Below are 21,779 nucleotides of genomic sequence, written 5' to 3'. Positions count from 1 at the left end.
GGGAGATGGGAGGGGAAGAGGGAAGGTGATAAGTGGGAAGAGGGAGGTTATTTGCTTGGATCTCACCTAAAGTGCATAATGCAAATGTATACTTCAAAATAACTGAAGAGTAAATTATGTCTTACCATAAAAAATAAATGAAGTGGTGGTTATGTTAATCAGTTTGATTTAAGCATTCCAATTGTATATCAAATCACCATATTATGCTCCATAAATGCATACAGTTATGATTTAATAAAAAAATTAAAAGAACACGTACAACTTATCACCATTTCACTTCTCTTTCTTCTCCTTGTATGCATGCAATTGGTGACTTTCCTTGGCTCTTACAATATATCAATGCGTTTTAAGCAAATTTTGTGTCAAATAGCTTTTTCAGAAATATACAATTGTTACCTTCGACTTGTTCATTCACTGTATTTTTTCCTTTTTGATTAGAAGCCTCAGATGAATACCCAAGATCCTTCTTTTTACGATTCTGTGAAATGCTCTGTGAAAATGAATAACAACATTGAGTTTGAAATAAATTAAAATGCTAAGGTCCTTGAAGATTTCCTAATCACTACCTTAAATTAAAGTATTAAGGTTCATGAAAATTTCCCAATCAGAATTTTTTATGAAAAAGCAGTTATAATAAAAGCAGTATCTGTTTAAAAGCAGAACACTGCAATTGAAGACTTCATATTTGGTCTCCAGATGAAACCTGTATTACGTCTGTTTTTCATGGCTGATTCTGTGAACTAAACAGGGAGCTAAAAAAAAAAAAATAGAAAGAAAGAAAGACTCACCTAATATTCAATGGTTAATTGAGAAAATATAAATTTATATGCCTATGTCAACAAGGAATTTTCTTCAAAATACATAACTCTAATCTTCACTCCCCACCAAAAATAAGTGAACATTATAAGAACATACAATATACTGACTATAATACTTACAACATTAAATAAATTGATATTCCTTATTCTAGAAATATGTTGGTGATAAATTAGTATTGGCCAAATGGGAACCTTTGGAGTATGTCATTATGAACATAAACTGAACATTAAAAAATCTTCTTTATTTAGGTAAACAATACTTTAAAACGAATTTATATTTTTCAAACTTTAGATTGATATGAGGGCATAAACTTTTAGATTACATTGTTTTCATTTCTAAAATAATTTTCATTTTTTAGTTGAGCCCTTCACCCAGGAGACATGCTGAACACTTTGACATTCTGCACATTAGATCGGATCCCACCAATCACCCTCCCTTCATCTTCTCTCCTCTCTGCCTCCTCTCTTCTCCATCTCATGAGACTAGCATTTTTGTTAGATGTGGGCTTGTAGTTGTTTATATATTGGTTTCATATTAGTATTGAGTATATTGGATACTTGCTTATCCATTCTATTTTTTGTAATTTATTAAATCATAGCTGTGTACATTGCTATGATCATGGGGCATCATTCACTAGCTTCACAGACCGTTTGACACACTTTCATCACACTGGTTAACATAGCCTTCCTGGCATTCTCTCAGTCACTGTGCCAAGACACTTACATTCCACATGTACCAAGTTTCACATATACCCTTGTAAGATGCACCGCTGATGGAATCCCACCAATCCCCTTCCCTCCACCACTTCCCCCCTCCCTCCCCTCCCTTTCCCCCTTCTCCCTATTCTTAGGTTGTAACTGGGTTATAGCTTTTATGTGAAAACCCTAAATTAGTTTCATGGTAGGGCTGAGTACATTGGGTACTTTTTCTTCCATTCTTGAGATACTTTACTAAGAAGAGTATGCTCCAGCTACATCCATGTAAACATGAAAGAGGTAAAGTCTTCATCTTTCTTTAAGGCTGCACAATGTTTCATGGTGTACATATACCACAATTTATTAATCCACTCGTGGATCGATAGGCACTTGGGCTTTTTCCATGACTTAGCAATTATGAATTGGGCTACAATAAACATTCTGGTACAAATATCTTTGTTATGATGTGATTTTTGGTCTTCTAGGTATATGCCCAGTAGAGGGATTACAGGATTGAATGGCAGATCTATTTTTAGATCTCTAGTGTTCTCCATATCTCTTTCCAAAAGGAATGTATTAATTTGCATTCCCACCGGCCATGCAAAAGTGTTCCCTTTTCTCCACATCCGCGCCAACATCTCTGGTCTTGGGATTTTGTGATATAGACTAGTCTCACTGGAGTTAGATGATAACTCAAAGCAGTTTTGATTTGTATTTCTCTGATGATTAAAGATGATGAGCATTTTTTCATATGTCTGAAGGCAGCACACCTATCTTCTTCAGAGAAGTTGCTCTTCAAATCTCTTGCCCAGCCTGCGATGGGATCCCTTGTTCTAGTTTTGCTAATACATTTGAGTTCTCTGTGGATTCTGGTTATTAAACTTTGTAGGAGACATAACATGCAAATATCTTCTCCCATTCTGAGGGCTGTTTTCTTGCTTTAATGTGTTCTTGGCTGTGCAGCTTTTTAGTTGGATCAAGTTCCAGTAGTGTATTTTTGACGCTGCTTCAATTGCCCGGAGGGTCCTCCTCATAAAATACTCGCCAAGACCGATTTCCTCAAGGGTTTTGCCTGCACTCTCCTCTAGTATTTCTATAGTTTCATGTCTTAAGTTTAAATCTTTAATCCACTGAGGGTCTATCTTTGTTAATGGTGAAAGGTGTGGGTCCAGTTTCAGTCTTCTGCAGGTTGCCAGCCAGTTAACCCAGCACAATTTGTTAAATAGGGAATCTTTTCCCCACTGAATGTTTTGAATTGGCTTGTCAAAGATTAAATAACATTAAGTAGCTGGATTCATCTCTTGGTTCTCTATTCTGTTCCAGACATCTACTTCTCTCTTTTTGTGCCAATACCATGCTGTTTTGATCACTATCGATTTGTAGTATAGTCTGAGGTCTGGTAGAGTAATTCCTCCTGCTTTATTTTTATTTCTGAGTAATGTCTTGGCTATTCAAGTTTTTTTCTGATTCCATATAAACGAAGTATTGTTTTTTCAAGATCTTTAAAGTATGACAGTGGAGCTTTAATAGGGATTGCATTGAAATTATATATTGCTTTGGGTACTATGGACATTTTAACAATGTTGATTCTTCCCAGCCATGAGCATGGTATGTTTTTCCATCTGTTAATATTTTCAGCTATTTCTTTTCTTAGAGTTTCATAGTTCTCTTTATAGAGATCTTTCATGTCCTTTGTTAGATAAATTCCCAAATATTTCATCTTCTTTGGCACTACTGTGAATGGGATAGAGTCCTTAACTGTGTTCTCAACTTGACTATTGTTGGTATATATGAAGGCTACCGATTTATGAATGTTGATTTTGTAACCTGAGACGCTGCTGTATTCCTTGATCACTTCTAAGAGTTTTGTAGTAGAGTCCCTAGTGTTTTCCAGATATACTATCATATCATCTGTGAAGACCAAAAGTTTGATCTCTTCTGACCCTATATGGATACCCTTGATTGCCTTTTCTTCCCTAATTGCAGTGGCTAAAACTTCCATTACAATGTTAAAAAGCAATGGAGACAATGGGCAGCCTTGTCTGGTTCCTGATCTCAGTGGAAATGATTCCAATTTAACTCCATTCAATATGTATTTGGCTGTGGGTTTGCTGTAGATGGCCTCTATCAGTTTAAGAAATGTCCCTTCTATACTGATTTTCTTAAGTGTTCTGATCATGAAGGGATGCTGGATATTATCAAAAACTTTTTCTGCATCGATTGAGAGAATCATATGGTCTTTGTTTTTTAATTTATGTGCTGGATTACATTTATAGATTTACATATATTGAACCAGCCTTGAGACTCTGGGATAAAACCGACTTGGTCATGATGTATAATTTGTTTGATGTTTTGCTGGATTCTGTTTGTTAGGATCTTGTTGAATATTTTTGCATCTATATTCATTAGTGACATTGGTCTATAATTTTCTTTTCTTGTTGGGTCTTTTCCTGGTTTGGGGATCAGGGTGATGTTTGCTTCATAGAACGTGTTGGGTAGTCTTCCTTCTTTTTCTACCTTTTGGAACAGGTTGAGTAATATAGGTAGTAATTCCTCTTTAAAGGTTTGGTAGAATTCTGACATGAAACCATCTGGTCCCGGGCTTTTCTTTTTAGGGAGGTTTTGTATGGTTGATGCTATTTCCAAAGATGATATGGGCCTGTTCAACATTTCCACTTGATTCTGGCTAAGTCTTGGAAGGTGACGTGCTTCCAAGTATCGGTAAATTTCCTTCAGATTTTCATATTTCTGAGAATAAAGTTTCTTGTAATATTCATTAAGGATTTTTTTTTTTTTATTTCTGAGGAGTCTGTTGTTATTTTGTCTTTGTTGTTTCTGATTGATGAGTTTAGAGAGTTTACTCTTTTTTTCCTGATTAGGTTGGCCAAAAGTTTATCTATTTTATTGACCTTTTCAAAAAAACAGCTTTAAGATTTATTGATCTGTTGTATTATTCTTTTGTTTTCAATTTCATTTAATTCTACTCCAATTTTGGTTATTTCTTTTTATCTACTGGGTTTTGGGTTGGAATGTTCTTCCTTTTCCTGTTGCTTGAGATGTCCCAGTAAGTTGTTAACTTCCTCTCTTTCCGTTCTCTTAAGGAAGGCTTGCAGTGCTATAAATATCCCTCTTAGAACTGCCTTTGTGGTGTCCCAGAGCTTCTGATAGTTTGTGTCTTCATTGTTGTTTTGTTCCAAAAAATTAGCGATTTCTTTCTTAATCTCATCTCTGACCAAGCTATCATTCAGCATAAGGTTATATAACTTCCATGTTTTTGTACGAGTATGCAGATTCCTGTTGTTATTCAGCTCAAGTCTTATTCCGTGGTGGTATGAGAAGATGCATGGAATAATTTCTATTCCTTTAAATTTACTGAGGTTAGACTTGTGACCTAAGATGTGATCAATTCCTGAGTAAGTTCCATGAGCTGATGAGAAGTATGTGTATTCAGTTTTGTTGGGATGAAATGTTCTGTAGATGTCTGCTAAATCCAAATGTTGGATGGTTAGGTTTAAATCTAAGATTTCTTTGCTCAGCTTCTTCTTGGAGGATCGATCAAACACTTCCAAAGTAGTGTTGAAATCTCCGACTATTATGGAGCTGGAGGAAATCAAGTTGCTCATGTCTCTTAGAGTTTCTCTTATAAATTGAGGTGCATTCTGGTTCGGTGCATAGATATTAATAATTGAGATCTCATAATATTAAGTATTACCCTTAACAATTATCAAGTGACCTTCTTGGCCTTCCTTAATTTTGTTGGTTTAAAGCCTATTGCATCTGCAAATAAAATTGCAACACCTGCTTTTTTATGATTACCATTTGCCTGAAATATGGATGACCATCCTTTCATCCGGAGTCTGTATTTGTCTTTTAAGTTAAGATGTGACTCTCGTATGCAACAAAAATCTGGCCTGAGTTTTTGTATCCAGTCAGCTAACCTATGCCTCTTTAGAGGACAGTTTAAGCCGTTCACATTAATGGAGAATATTGATAAGTCTGGTGAAGTTTTGGGTATCGAGTTTTTCAAAAGCCCAGTGGCCATTTTTAATCCTTTCGCTAGTGTCGAAATTGCAGTTTCATCCAAAGTTTATGAGTGAGTTTACTTTTGTGGTATAGGATTGGGTTGGTCATTATGGAGGATAGGTCTGAGAATATCCTGAAGAGCTGGTTTGGTTATGGCAAATTTCTTCAACATATGAATGACATTAAAGTATTTAATTTCTCCATTATAAATGAAACTCAGTTTAGCTGGATACAAGATCCGGGGTTGAAAGTTATTTTGCTTTAGGAGATTAAAAGTCAGTGAACACTTTCTTCTGGCTTAAAAAGTTTCAGCAGAGAGATCTGCAGTCATTATAATATTCTTCCCTTTGAAGGTAACGGTTTTCTTTCTCCTGGAAGCTTTGAGAATTTTCTCCTTCATATTAACTTTAGTGATGTTAATTATGATATGCCTGGGGGATGTCTTATTGGGGTTGAGTAGTGCTGGGGTTCTGAAGCTGTCCCCTATCTGAATTTCAGAATCTCTAGGCATGTCTGGAAAATTCTCTTTCATAATTTCATGCAGAAGGGCCTCTGTGCCCAGCGAGGCCACTTCATCTTTTTCTGGAACTCCAATGATTCAGATATTCACCTTCTTCGAATTATCCCAGAGCTCTCGGAGAGAATGATCCGTTTTTGCTCTCCATTTCGCTTCCTCTTTGAGAGTTTGGGAGTGTTCAAAGGCTTTATCTTCAATGTCAGAAATCCTTTCTTCTGCTTGCTCCATTCTGTTGCTCAGGGATTCTACTGTATTTTTCATATCTTTGAGGGCTGCAAATTCTTGCTTCAGTGTGTCTAAGTCTTTGGTGGTTTTGTCTTTAAATTCATTAAATTCTTGAGACAACTTTTGAATTTCTCCTCGAATTCCTAATTCCACTTTATTAATCTTGTCTGCAATCCAAATTCTGAATTTGATTTCTGACATCGCAGCCAGTTTTTTATGAATGGGATCTTCAATTACGTCTGCCATATCTTTCCTTGGGGGGGTTGATCTATTCTGATTATTCATGTTACCAGAGTTTTTCGCTGATTCTGCCCAATGGTTGTTTTACTCCCTTTGATTCCCCCCCCCTGGGGCTTTGTTGAGGGCCTGTATAGTGTTGTGGCCTGAGAAACTGGGGCCCTGTCTGGTGTGGTGGGGCTAAGTGGTTCTGTCTTGTTTTCAGTTGGTTTCTGTTCCACCCTAGTGAAACAGATACTCTGGATTGAAGTCTCAGCTGTGGAGAAATATCAGCAATTAAGTCACCCCACCCCACATTGGCAAACAATTGGAAAAGAAAAATCAAACCTTCCTACCACTGTGAACCCACGGCACCACCTGATTTGTCCTCAGGCGATTGGTTCAGTTCAAAAGATCCAAATAAATTGTCTCAGTCTGCACCTGTCTCGGGTGAGAGAGTTTAAGAGGTCTCTGGGAACTGGATCACAGGGGTCTGGTGACTACTCTGGTATGGTTTGCTCCAGTGCTGCGTGGAGTCGGGAGGAGCCACCCATCCAATAGATCAGTCTGGTAAGGTTGCTGCCTCCTTCCCCATCTTTCACCACTGTCACACCCAGCAGCACCCAGCATCTTGCACCCACTGTCACTCATAGCCCTGCAGTTGGCTGATCCAGTTGCCTGTAGTGAACCGGTACTCCAGGAGTTTGCACCTGCCTGAATCACAAGGAAGACTGCTAGGGCGCTGCATTCAGCCTCTCTCTAGCTGGAGGAGGTGAGGCCTGACAACCTTGGACACTTGATGAAGGTTGGGGGGTTTTCACTCAGGTCCAGTCTCGCCCCTGATTAATGTTACTAACAGAACAGAACAGACCAAATTTTCGGTTCCCCTGCAGAAGAGAAGCTGAATTGAGTTTCAAATCAGCTTGTCTTTGGTCTTTTATTGTCTATAGGCTGACGATCCCCTGAGGGCCAGGTGCATCTTAGGTTCAGTAAAATGTACCTCTGGGTCAGCCCTGCCCTGGGAGTTTCCCTGGTTTGCAAATTCGAGTTGCCTCAGGCAAACCCTATACTCACAGTCTGGTTGCCCAGGGAGACGGGGGTGTGGCTTCAGAATATTCAGTAGTGAGCTGTATTGCTAGCAAAAGAGGGCTGCTGTTTTATGCCTCACGGAACCGCTGCTCCAGTGCAGCACCCCTCTGGCCAACTGTCCTCTCTCTGCTCCCATGCCCCAGAGTCTGCACCGACTGGCTGCAGCCCAGCACTGTCTACACCCCTCGAGCAATCGCACAAGAGTCTGGACCCCTGGGGGACAGGCCTCCAGACCTTGGAGCGAGAGCAGAGGGGACCGCAGGGAGCACTGAGAGCCTGGGCTTATGGGCAGAGAACACACACAGTTTTACACAGTTTTATGCCTGGCCATATTGTCACCAAAAGATGGCAGTTGCACTGTGCCTCAGGGGACTGCCGCTCCGGTGTGGTCCCCTCTCCGCAGACCGTCCTCTCCTCACTCCCGTGCCCAGAGCTGTTGCCGACCAGCTGCAGTCAAGGCCTTGTCCACTCCCCTCGGGAAATCACCTAAGACTCTGAGCTCCTGGGGGACTGGCCTCCAGACCTCAGTGTGAGTGGAGGGGAGTGCTGGGAGCTCAGAATTCCAGGTAGAGACTATACACAGTTTTATACAGTTTTATGCCTGGCAGGAGAACACTGTGGCACCCTAGCAGGGGAGGTAGGTCCAGTTGTTAGAGGGTCTGTCCCGTGGAGTGCAGTGGGAGGACCTTTGAACTCTGCCCGATTGTTTGTGGGGCACTCTGAGCTGTTCTCATGGGGGAGGGGACTCCCATCCACATGGTGATGGATTTTGTACCTTTTGTTTGTATGTTGGGGTCGCAGCTCGCCTCAGCGGGGTTGATGTGCGTTCTTCAACCTTCTCTCTTAGTGCAGCTCAAATCCACTAGGTTACTTGCTGAATTTTTGTCCTTTAACTCTCCTAATGGACGGGAGCCTCTGTGGAAAGCTGGCTTCAGTCTGCTTATCCATTCTTATGATACTTTACTAAGAAGAATGTGCTTCAACTCCATTCAGGTTAACGCAAAAGATGTAAAGTCTCCATCTTTTTATGGCTGAATAGCACTCCATGGTGTGTGTGTGTGTGTGTGTATATATATATATATGTATATGTATATGTATATGTATATGTATATATATGTATATGCTGTATGCATCTCTTTCTAAATTAAGATATAAATTCAATAAAGCATAGCAAGACTTAATAAAAAGGGAAGAATAAGAACATTTGCTTTTGAAGCATATAAAACATGCCAAGCACTTACTTGTATTTTGTCTTCTCTACACATTATAATAATAAAAATAAAAATCATGGTGACCCCAGGTTCTGCTTTCTGGTCATTTCAAGAAGTTCAGAATAAAATGGTGAATAGATGTGATTAATACAACATGCAAAAGTGGAAAATCAGAATGGACCAGAGAACTGAAAAAGGATAAAAGCAGCAGTGACAAATGAACATCTACTTCATTTTGAACTTGAATTTTTCTTCTCCAAAGGTGGGGATTCTACTGGTAACATGTCATCCTCATTCTTACCCTTTTGCATATCCTGCCATATTTCTTCCTTTATAAACACAGATGCTTTTGATGATCTGTCACTCTGTGGTGGGGAGGGATGCATATTTTCTGATTCAGGTTTCATGGTTTTTACTTTTCAGCATCTCTGTCCTCATCTAATGCCTCAGGAACACGTACAGTATGTACTGGTTTTCCTTCATTATTAGTGGATATAGCAGCAGAAATATTGCACCTTTTTGTTTGAAGCACACACTTCATTTCCTTTTAAGCCACAAATTTTGGATTTCTTGACTGAGGTACATTTCTGATGTCCAATTTCCCAAAAAAAATTGTTTTGGCCATTTCAAAATCAAGCTTATTGGTGTTCCTTTGTTTCAACTGTATCTTCTGAGCTCCTTGCTTTTTTAGTGTGTGTGTCATTATAATATTATCCTCACATGCCCAGTGCTGGGACAGACACAAGATGGCTAACTAGAGGCAGATTTTGTGGAAACTCTCATCCAGAAGGAGGGAAATTTTAATGAAGTAACCCAGAGTAGTGTAATTGGGGGCTAGATTGCAAGAAGAACCAAGGGGTTCAGTAACCCTGCACAGACAAACTGCGAGGACCAAGATGAGTAAGAGGAAGGAAGAGAACTGAGGAGAGTTAGATTGGACCAGTCTAGAGGATTCCTGAAAACAGAAGGGTAAGGGTGAGCCTTCTCCCACCTGCAGTCTTTCTGCAAACAGCAAAACACACCATCACTTGCTGATAAGGAAGTCCCAAGAAGGATAAAACATCCCACTATTTTTGCACCAAGGCATATCCGCTTCTGAGTCTGTATCCTGCCTGGCAGAATAGAGAGCAATTTTGGCACTAGCTTCCTTTCAACCACAGCCCATACCCTCTCTTTTTTGGGTTGCCCAACAGTCTGCCCCCACTGTAGAACTCTGCTTTCCAGTGGCAGCAACTAGAAGCACTAGCCCAGCCCAGACTGGAGGGGGGGGTTGACCCACCCACTGGCAACAACAGGTGAAAGTGCTTTGGACCCTACCCACCCCTCAGAGCAACTGAGGGAGCGAGGGTTTACAGAGGTTGCTTTCTCTGTCACCAAGAATCATCAGGGTCTTTATCAGGCCATGTGGACTCTGAGAGATCTCTGCATTGTGTGGCCCAATGAACTGAGCATGCCTCAACCCTGTTGGAGGAAATGGTGGCTTGGCTGCACTGACAATGCATGACAAGGTCCCTAATAAGTCTCCATCCTGCTAGGGGGGAACTTTCCCTGCCCATTGGAATGGCATTGTCTAGCATCTGTGCCTAGCAGGCCCCTCCTGGAGGTTTGGCCCCTGACTCCACTCCTGCCAAATTGAAGGTGGATGGGCCTAGTCTCTGACAGGCAACCCAATCCAGGAAAGCCTTGGAAGCAGATGGTAGGCCCAAGATCTCCTTTCCCTACCATAGTCAAAAAGCCTCCTCACTTTGAATCTGTCACAGCTGGGACTTCAGAGAAAAAGAAGAGTTTGTTTGAATAGTTAGGTGTAAAGTAGAGTGAGCAACTCCACGTACAGGAGCCTCTGGATCTGACTTCAGCCCACCAGATTTAGTTTTAGTCACCAAGGATCTGGACACAATTATAGCAGAGCTTAAGAAATGGAAAGAGGCATTCAAGGAGATTCAAACAGTATGGAGTCTCAGCAGTAGAATAGAACATGGAGAAGAAAGAATCTCAGAAATGGAAGACAAGAATTTTGAACTAACCTAATCATTCAAAGAGACAGGGGAAAAAAGCAGAACAAAAACAGCTTTCTCTGAGCAAGTTATAAAACTACTCCAAAAGATCAAGCATTCAAATCATTGGGATTTCTGAAGGATAAGAAGAGAGTGAATGGTAGGAAAAAATATATTTCAGGCAAATGGAAATCAGGAGCAACTAGGGGATACAATTGTATTTTTAAATATTATGAGATGTTTATTAGATTGAAACCAATAAACAAAAACAAAGATGGATGCTATTCTCTGGTCAAGGGAACAATATAACAATGAGACATTTGAATCCTAAATATCTATGCACACAACTGAAACACTCCCAGACATTTAAAATGAACCCTAACCAATTTGAACAACATGATATCCTGTGAAACCATATTAAGTGGGCATTGCAACACACTTCTGACAAAACTGTACTGACTCTCCAAGCACAAACTAAACAAATAAACAAGGGAGTTAAACGTGTGCCTAGAACAATTGGGTTTTACAGAAATATACAGAACATAAATCCAAAAACTACTGAGTATGCGTTCTTCTCTCCAGCTCATGGATTATATTCCAAAAAAATGGACACAAATCAAACCTCAACAAAATCTAAAGAATAGAAATTATATTTTGTATCTTTCCAGATCATTAGGGAATAAAGGCAGAACTCAACTAAAAAAAAAAGATCCTTATGCCTGCATGCCTGTACAAAGTCATGGAAATGAAGTAACCTTAGAGCAAAGAACTGGGTCAAGGAGGAGATAAAGAAAAAAATCATTATCTTTCATGAAAAAATGACAATGAAGCCACACACTATCAAAACCTGTGGGATACTGCAAAGGCAGTCCTAAGGGTAAAAGTTATTGGATTAAATGTTCTCATTCAAAAAACAGAAAAAATGCAAATCAATAACCCAATAAACCATCTGAAGCAACTGGAAAAGAAAGAATAATCCAATCTCAAACCGAGTAGGAGAAAAGACATAAACTAAAATCAGAATTTAATGAAATTGATAACATAAGGACCATTCAAAAGATCGGAGAAAGAAAAAGTTGTTTCTTTTAAAATATTAATAAAATCAAAGTACCCTTGGCCAGACTGACTAGCAACAGAAAAGATCTCTAATAACTTCAATCAGAAATAAAAGAGGGAAAATAACAATAGAAACCACAGAGATACAAAACATCTTCAGTGACTGCTACAAAAATCTATATGCTCAGAAATTCTAAAACGTAGAGGAACTGTACCAAAATGTGGACTCATATCATCTCCCCTAAGCTCAACCATAAAGAACTAGAAACTCTGAACAGACCAGTATAAAGCACCAGAACTGCAATAACAATAAATCTTCCCTCAAAAAGTCCTGGACCAGCTGGTGTCACACCAGAATTCTACCAAACCTTCAAAGAATACCTATATTGTAGAAACTATTCCAAAACATAAAGAATGAAGGAAACTTCCCCAACATGTTCTATGAAACAAACATCATCCTGATTCCAAAACCAGAGGAAGAGCCAACAAAAAAGGAAAACTACAGACCGATATCATTAATAAATATTGATTCAAAAATATTCAATAAAATCCTAGCCAACAGAGTACAGCTACACATTAAAAAATTACACATCATGATCAAGTGAGTTTTATCCCAGGGATAGAAAGTTGATTTATAAATCCATAAATATAATTCACTGTTTAAATAGATTCAGAAGGAAAGATCATATGAGCCTCTGAATAGATGCAGAACAAGCGTTCAACAAAAGTCACCATCCCTTTCTGCAAGAACACTTAAGAAAATAGGCATAGATGGGACATTTCCTAAACTGATAGACACCACCCCACAATAAACCTACAGACAATAGCATACTGAATGGCGGAAAACTGAAAGCTTTTGCACTTAGAATTGGGACCAGACAAGGAGGTTCACTATCACCACTGCTACTCAACCTAGTGCTGAAAGATCTAGCCAATGCAATCAGGTAAGGGATGGATACTAATGGCATTGAAATAGGAGCAGAGGAGGTCAAGATCTCCCTCTTTGCTGATCATACGATTTTATACTTTGGAAACCCCAGAGACTCAACTACAGGTTCCTGGAAGTGAGCAAGGAATAAAAAGTTTTAGTACATAAAATCAAGGTCCACAACTCAGGACCCTCCAGAATGGTATGCCAGTAACAGTCAAGGTGAGAATAAGGTCAAAGACACATTATTCCTTCACAGTAGCTTAAAAAAAAAACAATGAAATGCTTGGGAATATACTTAACAAAGGATGTGAAGAATTTCTACAGAGAGAACTATGAAATCCTGAGAAAAGAAATAGCAGAAGACATTAACAAGTGAAAGAACACACCATATTCACTCACAGTTGAAAAGAATCAACATCATAAAATGTCCATACTACCCAAAACAATCTACAGATTTAATGCAATCCCCATCAAAGCATCAATGTCATATTTTGAAGATCTAGAAAAAATAATACTGTGCATCATATGGAACTAGAAAAAAAAATAATAAATGCAATTCTAAACAATAAAAACAAATCTGGAGGCATTATATCACCAGACTTCAGGTAATGCTAAAAATCTACAGTGATCAAAACAGCACGATACTGGCAAAAAAATAGGTACCTATGGAAGAAAACAGAGAACCTAGAAGTGAACCCAGCCACTTACCATCTGATCTTTGATAACCAAACAAAAGCATACACTGGGAAAAAGAATTCATATTTAATACATGGTCCTGGGAGAACTGGTTAGCCACAATGGGAAGACTAAAACTAGACTTCTCACCACTTACAAAAAGTGACTCTCATTGGATAAAATATCTAAATTTAAGACACTAAATGACAAAAAATCTGGAAGAAAGGGTGGAAAAAACTCTTGGCAAAATCAGCCTGAAAAACAGCTTATGAACAAGACCCCCTTGGCAACTACAGCAATATTAAAAATAAATAAATTGAACATAACCATACTAAAAAGCTTCTGCACAACTAAAGGTACAAGAACTAAAGAAAACAGCCTATGAAATGGTAGAAGGTATTTGCACACTATGACTCGGACAAAGAGCTGATAACTGGAATTTACAGAGAACTCAAACTAATTCACAAGAAAAGAACAAACAATCCTATGTCAAAAGTGGACAAAAACTTTCCTGAAGAAGATGGATGAATGGCCAACAAACACATGAAAAAATACTTATCATCAGATAAATGCAATTCAAAGCTACATAAAGGTATTACCTAATCCCAGTGGAATAGCCCACATCACAAAGTCCCAAAGATGCAGATGCTGGTGTGGATGTGGAGAGAAGGGAACACTTCTACACTGTTAGTAAAACTGCAAGCAGATATTTTCCATAGCCTCTGTGGAAAGAATTACGGAGAATTCTCCAAGAACTAAAAGTATACCTTCTATTTGATCCTGCAATCCCTTTACTAGGTATCTATCCAGAAGAAAACAACATTTTACAATAAGGACATCCACACTAGAATCTTTATTGCAGCTCAATTCATAATTGCCAGGATGTAGAAGAAACCCATGTGCACATCAACCCAGGAATGGATTAAAAAACGGTGGTATATGTATACCATGGACCTCCTTTCAGTCATAAAAAAGAAAAAGATGAAAACTACATATTTTGCTTTTACCTGGATGGAGTTGAAAAGCATTCTTCTTAGCAAAGTGTGCATGAATAGAAAAGTATCCAATATACTCAATACTAATATGAAACAATTACATAAAGAACTACACACCCACAGGAGAGAAAAATACAATTGAGTTGAAATGGGAGGGCTGAAGGAGAGTGCATAGTGTGCACATTTGCTCTCATCAAATGTACACAATGTGAGGACACACAGCACACTCTGTGGGTGAAGGGATCAGCTCCAACCTGAATTTTACCTAAGATCTGCAAACAATGTAACCTAATCATTTTTACCCTCATAGTAATATGAAATTAAAAAAAAAAAAAAAACAGCAACAACAACATACCCAGCGTCCGCCAGGGCTCTTCTCATATTCCCGATATACTGTGTTTTCTTTTAAATAAAGCTTAGAAGATAAGTGTCAAGTGTATTTCAGGGACACAAAGTAGAAATGGGATGAAAAGACATTTCTGAGACTGATGTGCTTTTCTTCAGAGAATGCATGAAATATTTTAGAGATGGACACTTCAGGTGGATCTATTATCCTCACAATCAGGAGGAATCTGTAATTTTGCCAAATTACAATTTTTTTTCTTTTTAATATAAGCTTGTTACTCTTTTGGAGTTGTGTAGTAACTGCCTAAGGACAAACTGGACTTTTGTGTTATATGTATTCAAAAATTTAACCAAACCTTTGGTTTTACTCATTTTTCTTAAATTTTAATTTATTTCACCACTCTACTTTGCCTTGATCTATCCACAATTACTCTAACTTTTGCACATAAGGAAATCCATAATATGCAGTATATCCCCCCTCTTCCACAAACCCTGTGTATTTCTAGTTTTTGAAAACTGTTTGCAGATGCAAACATAAAAGATTAATGTGTTTATTTTGTTACTTAGTTATGTTTTCTGTCAGGATACAGGTTTTCAAAATGATATGATCCTCTCACCCAAATATGGGCAAAGATATTCAGAAAATAAGTAAACTTTAACTAACACATTTCTTAAATCTGTATTTAGCTACTTTCAAATCATGGACCGCAACTAACAAGTGAAAAATTGTTTTCCTCAGCCTCCAATAGGAACTAGACAACTTTATCACTCTCTGTTTGAAATTAAGTTAATTGATTATATTTTAATCTACCAAAACTGAATAAGCAGGTAATTTTGTAATATTACAATGCCTTCCTTCCTCACTTAAAATGATTTTACCTAACTTCAATAGTAAACCTCTACATTGTACTTCAGTACTGTTCTAAAGGGCAACATTTGGAGACTTGGAAAGCTTTATGCTATTAGCAGACTAAATCAATGCAATCAGACATAAAAGTCAATTATTTAGCTTTAATTAAAATTATATAAAATAATATGACAGTGCTATGTTGTGACACAGCCTAACTGCTTAAGTCTAGGTCTAATACATCCTAATGTCCTCTAATGACAGTGAATAAAATCATTTTGATACTGTTTACTGATTTACTACATGTAAATATGTTATAAGCTTGCTATTGTTACCCCAAGAATAATGAGCCCCGTTACCAAAGGCCTCATTCTTTTTTTTTCTTTTTTTATTAAATCATAGCTGTGTACATTAATGCAATCATGGGGTACAATGCGCTGGTTTTATAGACAATTTGAAATATTTTCATCCAACTAGTTAACACAGCCTTCATGGCATTTTCTTAGTTATTGTGTTCAGACATTCATATTCTGCATTTAGTAAGTTTCACCTAAGGCCTCATATTTTATGATACAAACTCTCTTCATAGACACAATATTTATGACTCAAATCTCTCCTTCAATATAGACACTGAAGTGAGTTAGGGATCACTAGGCATAAGAAATATTTAGCCTAAGCATTACTGACTGGCAACATAAAATTGTAAATTTGGAAACACTGTGAATGATTATTCTTTTAATGTACTCAGTGGCCACCACTGTAAAATTGTTCATAAATTCTATTGCTTAGCACTATGATTAAACAGCTGATGTTACCTTCCTTATCACATAAGAAATTTATAATACAAGGAATATAATTATAAAAATTATAAAATACACAAAATCCCAGAAAACACTTGCCTCTATACCAATGGCAAATTTATCTATAATTTATTATTTATTTTAAACTTTGCAATAGTTAAATGGCTTTTTAAAATTTAATATCAAATTATAACCTATCAATTCTTAAATGCTAGTCCAAATTTTAATTTATTTTCAACTATTCTATGTTACCAATGCAAATAAAACCATAGTTAACCCGAAATTAAAATTTCAATTTTTTTATACCTGTGGATGATTATTTTTGCTTCCATCCTGCTTTTCTTCTTTTTCCTCTGATATTACCATAAAGTCTTGTTTTGCTGTCAAAACCATAAATTTAGTTAATATAATCTACTTAGAATGATCCAATAAAAGCTATAGTGTTTATAAAAGAAGAGAAAATTTTTTTCATTTTATAAATTGATAGTTTAAATGGAAATTAATCTTTAGAAGAGTATTTATTTTCTATAAAAATTTTCAAAATACACTCAGGGAGGCATCAGATGTCCCCAGATTCAAGGCATACCAACATCTCAAATATTCATTCCTCCATTTGTCTACCCAACATAAATGAACAAAATTTAAAATTATCATAAACATATGAAATATCACTGTATACTAGTCTCTACTTCATAATTGTATGTACAAAAACACTGCCAGTGTGTTCTTTATATTAATGGTTCACACAGTTGGCGTTGCTTTTTATACCTTCATCAGTGTATATCCTGTTCCTATGTCTGAAATGTTCTCGTCTATTACAAACCCACGGCTAATATTATACTAAATGAAGTAAAAGAGAAAGCTTTTCCACTCAGCAACTGGAAGAAGACAAGGTTGTCCTCTATCACTACTAATCAGGATGAAAGTCCCAGCCAAAATAATCAGGCAAGAGAAGGAAATAAAGGGCATTCAAATGGGGACAGAGGAAGTGAAACTCTCCCTCTTTGCTGATGATATACTTAGAAAACCCCAATGCCTCAACCACAAGATTCATAAAAGTGATCAAAAATACAGTAATATTGCAGGATACAAATTCTATGTCTGCAAATCAGTAGATTTTGCATATGCCAATAATAGCCAAAATGAGAAGTAAATCAAGGAAACAATTCCCTTCACCGTACTTCAAAGAAAATGAAATACCTTGGAATATACCTACCAAAAAGATGAAACACCCTTTAAAGAAAATTACAAAACTGTATGAAAAGAAGTAGCAGAAAATATTAATAAATGGAAGAACATACCATCTCATAGCTGGGAAGAATCAACATTGTTAACATTTCTATACTTCCCAAAGCAATCTACAGATTCAATGCAATCCCCATTAAAATAACTTTGTCATACTTTACATATTTGGGAAAAATAGTACTTCATTTTGTATGGAACCAGAAAAAATTCCAGATAGCCAAGGAGGAATTCTTAGTAACAGAAGCAAAGTCAGGGTATCAACCTACCAGACATTAGGCTATTCTACAATGCCATCATAATGTAAACAGCATGTTACTGGCAAAAAATAGAGACATAGACATCTAGAACTGTATAGCAAATCATGAAATGAAACTAATATATTATAGCCACATTATCTTTAATAAACCATACAATAACATACACTGGGGAAAAGAATCCCTATTCAATAAATGGTGCTGGGAGAACTGGATATCCACATGTAAAAGACTGAAACTAGACCCACATCTTTCTCCACTCACTAAAATTGATTCAAGATGGAGAAAGGATCTAAATATAAGGCATGAAACAATAAAAATCCTTGAAGAAACTCTGGGGAAATCACTTGCAGTTATGGCCCTGGGGCAATTGCAACAAAAGAAAAACAAATGTGACTTAATTCAACTGAATAGCTTCTTCACAGCTAAGGAGAAAACAACCAAAGCAAACAGACAACCAGCAGAATGGGAAAAGATATTTTCATATTATGAATCAGACAAAACCTTGATAAATAAGTTGGGCATTGTGGTAGGTGTGGTAGTCCCAGTTACTCGGAAGGCTGAGGCAAGAGAATCGCCTAAGCCCAAGAGCTGAAGGTTGCTTTGAGCTGTGACACCACAGCACCCTACCAAGGCAGCAAAGTGAAACTATGCCTCTTGAAAAAAAGAAAAAAAGAAACAAAAAAAAAATACTTTGATAAATAGACTCTACAAAGAACTCAAATTAAGCAACAACAATAAGAGCCAACAATCACTTATATCAGTGGGCAAATGAGATGAACAGAACCTTCTCTAAAGAAGATAGATGAATGGATAAGAAAGATGAAAAGATGCTCATTGTCTATAATCATCAAAGAAATGCAAATCAAAACCACTCTGAGATATCATCTAACCCCAGTGAGAATAGCCCACATCACAAAATCTCAAAGATGTAGATGCTGGTGTGGAAGGGGAGAAAAGGAAACACTTTTCCACTGCTGCTGGGACTGCAAATTAATACAACCATTCTGGAAGGAAGTATGGAGAATCCTCAAATAACTCAAACTACACCTCCCTTCGATCTTGCAAACACATTACTGGACATCTACCCAGAAAGGAAAAAAAAAAATAATTTTATCTTAAGAACATTTACACTAGACTGCTTACTGAAGCTCAATTTACAATTGCCAAATTGTAGAAACAACCTAAATGCCCACCAAACCAGGAATAGATTAACAAGCTGTGGTACATGTACACCATAGAATACTATTCAGTCACTAAAAAAGATGGTGACTTTACATCTTTTGTATTAACTTGGAGTTGAAATACATTCTTCTCAGTAAAGCATCACAAGAATGGAAAAGAAAGAAAGCAAGGTACTCAATTCTATATGAGGACAATTAATTACGGGGTGGGGGATTTTGGGGGTGGGGAGTTGGGGAACAGAGAGAAGGAAGCGGGGAGGGTGTTGGCAGCTCACAGTGTGTGACACACCTCTTGGGGGCGGGGCACAATTATAAGAGGGACTTTACCTAACAAATGCAAGCTGCATAACCTGGTCTTGTACCCTCCATGATTCCCCAATAATAAAATTTTTTAAATGCATAAAAAATAAAGGCAAGGGGTTAAAAAAAGAACCTGTAGCAATTTCTTTCTTTCTCTTTTCCTTTGCTTATTTTTTTCTTTTTTCTGTTTCATTTTTCCTACACTTTCTTTCCTCCATCCCTTCCTCTCTCTCTTTTCTTTCCCTTCCTCCCTCCCTTCCTTTACAAATGATGTGAGAAAGCCACCACAACTAGTTGTGTAGAATTTTCACAATGAATTTGTTCAGTAAATATGAAACAACCATTTAATTTTTCTCATATTGCTGCTTTTATTATTATGAATCTCCTGCTTTATATACCTAAAATATGTTAGAAGAAGAGCAATCTTAAAAAAATATTTACTGAGTTTTTGTTTTACTCACTGGAGAAGAGTAAGGGATCATCTAGTGAGAACTATACAGTGTAAAAAGGTTTTTCAAAACAGAAGACAACAAATGCATTTTTAAAACTAAATTTCTATAAGACTCAATGAACAGTAAATAATGACATTTTATAAAAGATTCCCTGTGTACAGTTATGCTTAAAGTCTTTTAAATGGGGATTTTATCCATATATTAAAATGTCATGGCCTATGGAATTTAAAACAAAAATGTTAACATTTGTTATTATTAACACTTCAATATTCTAACAGATATTTTAATAAAAATAATTCATAGTAAACATGGCTATATAAACTTTAAATTCTGTATTGCAATGAAAGGATTTTTATCAAAGAAAAAACCAATTACCTGACCTGGATATTTTCACATTCTTCCTTCCTACTGCTTTCTTCAGACTGGAAACTGTCATGTTAATAGTGCTCTGAATAGCCTTGAAAACACATTGTAACATAAATAATGAACATTGCACACAATGTGCCATGAATAATTCCAGATGAAAAAATGAATATTATTACCTTCAATGGATGTTTCTTAAAAGACCCTAAAAAACAAAAGGAACATATAATCAATTTAAATGACAGTAGAAATGCAAATATGACAAAGCCAAACATACATTCATGGAAAGTTTCTATTGAGCTGAATCCTCAAGTAAGAAAATAATTTAATTACTTTAGGTTTTGGATCATTCTATTATTGTTATTATTTTTCTTGCTGCTGACAGAAATGTGACAGAAATATGTAGAAGAAAAATAGGAATATAATATACAATAAGCAGCTAAGATTTCAAAAGAAAGATTATGTTTCAAATAAGAAAATTTAAATAGAAAACTGAACGTATGCCAATGTGAGCAGTGATCTTTAATCAGAGGAACAAACTATAACCCTAAAAGATAAATAACAAGGCTGATGGTAGAAGCCTATGGGATATCTTCAGAGCAACACATAAGAATTATTTATACCATTACACTATAAGTTCTTCAGTTTGTCGTGTTATTTAGGAAGGACACAGTTGGGATCACAATTTAGTTGAATGTATACTGCGTTTCGTGTTTTTAATTGGCAAGCATGTATATATTCTTGTAGAATAACAGTAGAGAAAAATATTCACATTTTCCCATGCTCATGTGAACTAAGAATAGGACTACATGTCTTATGTCCTCTAGTTTTGTCATTTTAAAGACTTTCATTGACCCAATCAAGCGGTATATAGGATATAATGGAGAAATTACATAAAATAAGCTGTCATTATTAAAATATTTATCAAAAAGGAGAAAATGAATACCATAAAATTAATACAAATTTCATTAATAACCACCATAATTCAAGATAAATGGAAAATTAATTGAAAATAACAAAAAATTCAAGAAATAACCTATATAATTTTATCTTTTCTAAAATTTGTTTAGTGGAGTAGACATATCATTTTAATGGCTTAATGACTATTTCTATGTCTTAATGACTTAATAGTTATTTCTTTTTTAAGTTTAAAAATTAGCAAATTTTAATAATATAAAAACATCAGCAATCTCCCAAACTCACGTAAATCTTAAATAAGAAGAATCATAAATAGGATTATAGATTGTATGTAATACAATATTAATGGAATCTGTACGTTTAAAAAATACTTTGACATGCAGTCAGATGAATATTTTCCAGATTGAATTAGATGATATCTACCTGAAGCAATGTCTTTTATTAAAAAAAAAAAAAGATTTAAAATAATCACAACACGGAGCTATTTCTTATAAGAAGATTAAAGAAAAAACAAAGTTATCATTTGGTCAGCAAGTGATCTTCCTACGTACCCTCCTAATGGAATGGAAATCCTAGGCAAGATAATAGCTAAGTCCTTTTTAGGATACCATAAGTTCATATTTTT

At 36.5% G+C, this 21,779-nt stretch overlaps 1 protein-coding gene across 1 annotated transcript in view; it reads right to left on the bottom strand.

Moving 5' to 3' along the window:
• Positions 1 to 16,802, bottom strand: part of LOC128579554 (ankyrin repeat domain-containing protein 26-like) — a 68,106-nt gene extending 51,304 nt beyond the window's left edge. The window contains exons 1-2 of the mRNA XM_053581584.1: positions 16,745 to 16,802; positions 397 to 490 (exon numbers count right to left, since the gene is read on the bottom strand). The gene's annotated coding sequence lies outside the window, so the exon portion shown is untranslated. The remainder of the gene's footprint in view (positions 1 to 396; positions 491 to 16,744) is intronic.
• Positions 16,803 to 21,779: the final 4,977 nt, after the last annotated feature.

Source organism: Nycticebus coucang, unplaced genomic scaffold, assembly GCF_027406575.1.
Source record: "Nycticebus coucang isolate mNycCou1 unplaced genomic scaffold, mNycCou1.pri scaffold_65, whole genome shotgun sequence".
Classification (NCBI taxonomy): Eukaryota; Metazoa; Chordata; class Mammalia; order Primates; family Lorisidae; genus Nycticebus; species Nycticebus coucang.
The sequence above is the reverse complement of the archived record's forward strand: the minus strand, read 5'-3'. Positions and strand labels throughout refer to the sequence as shown.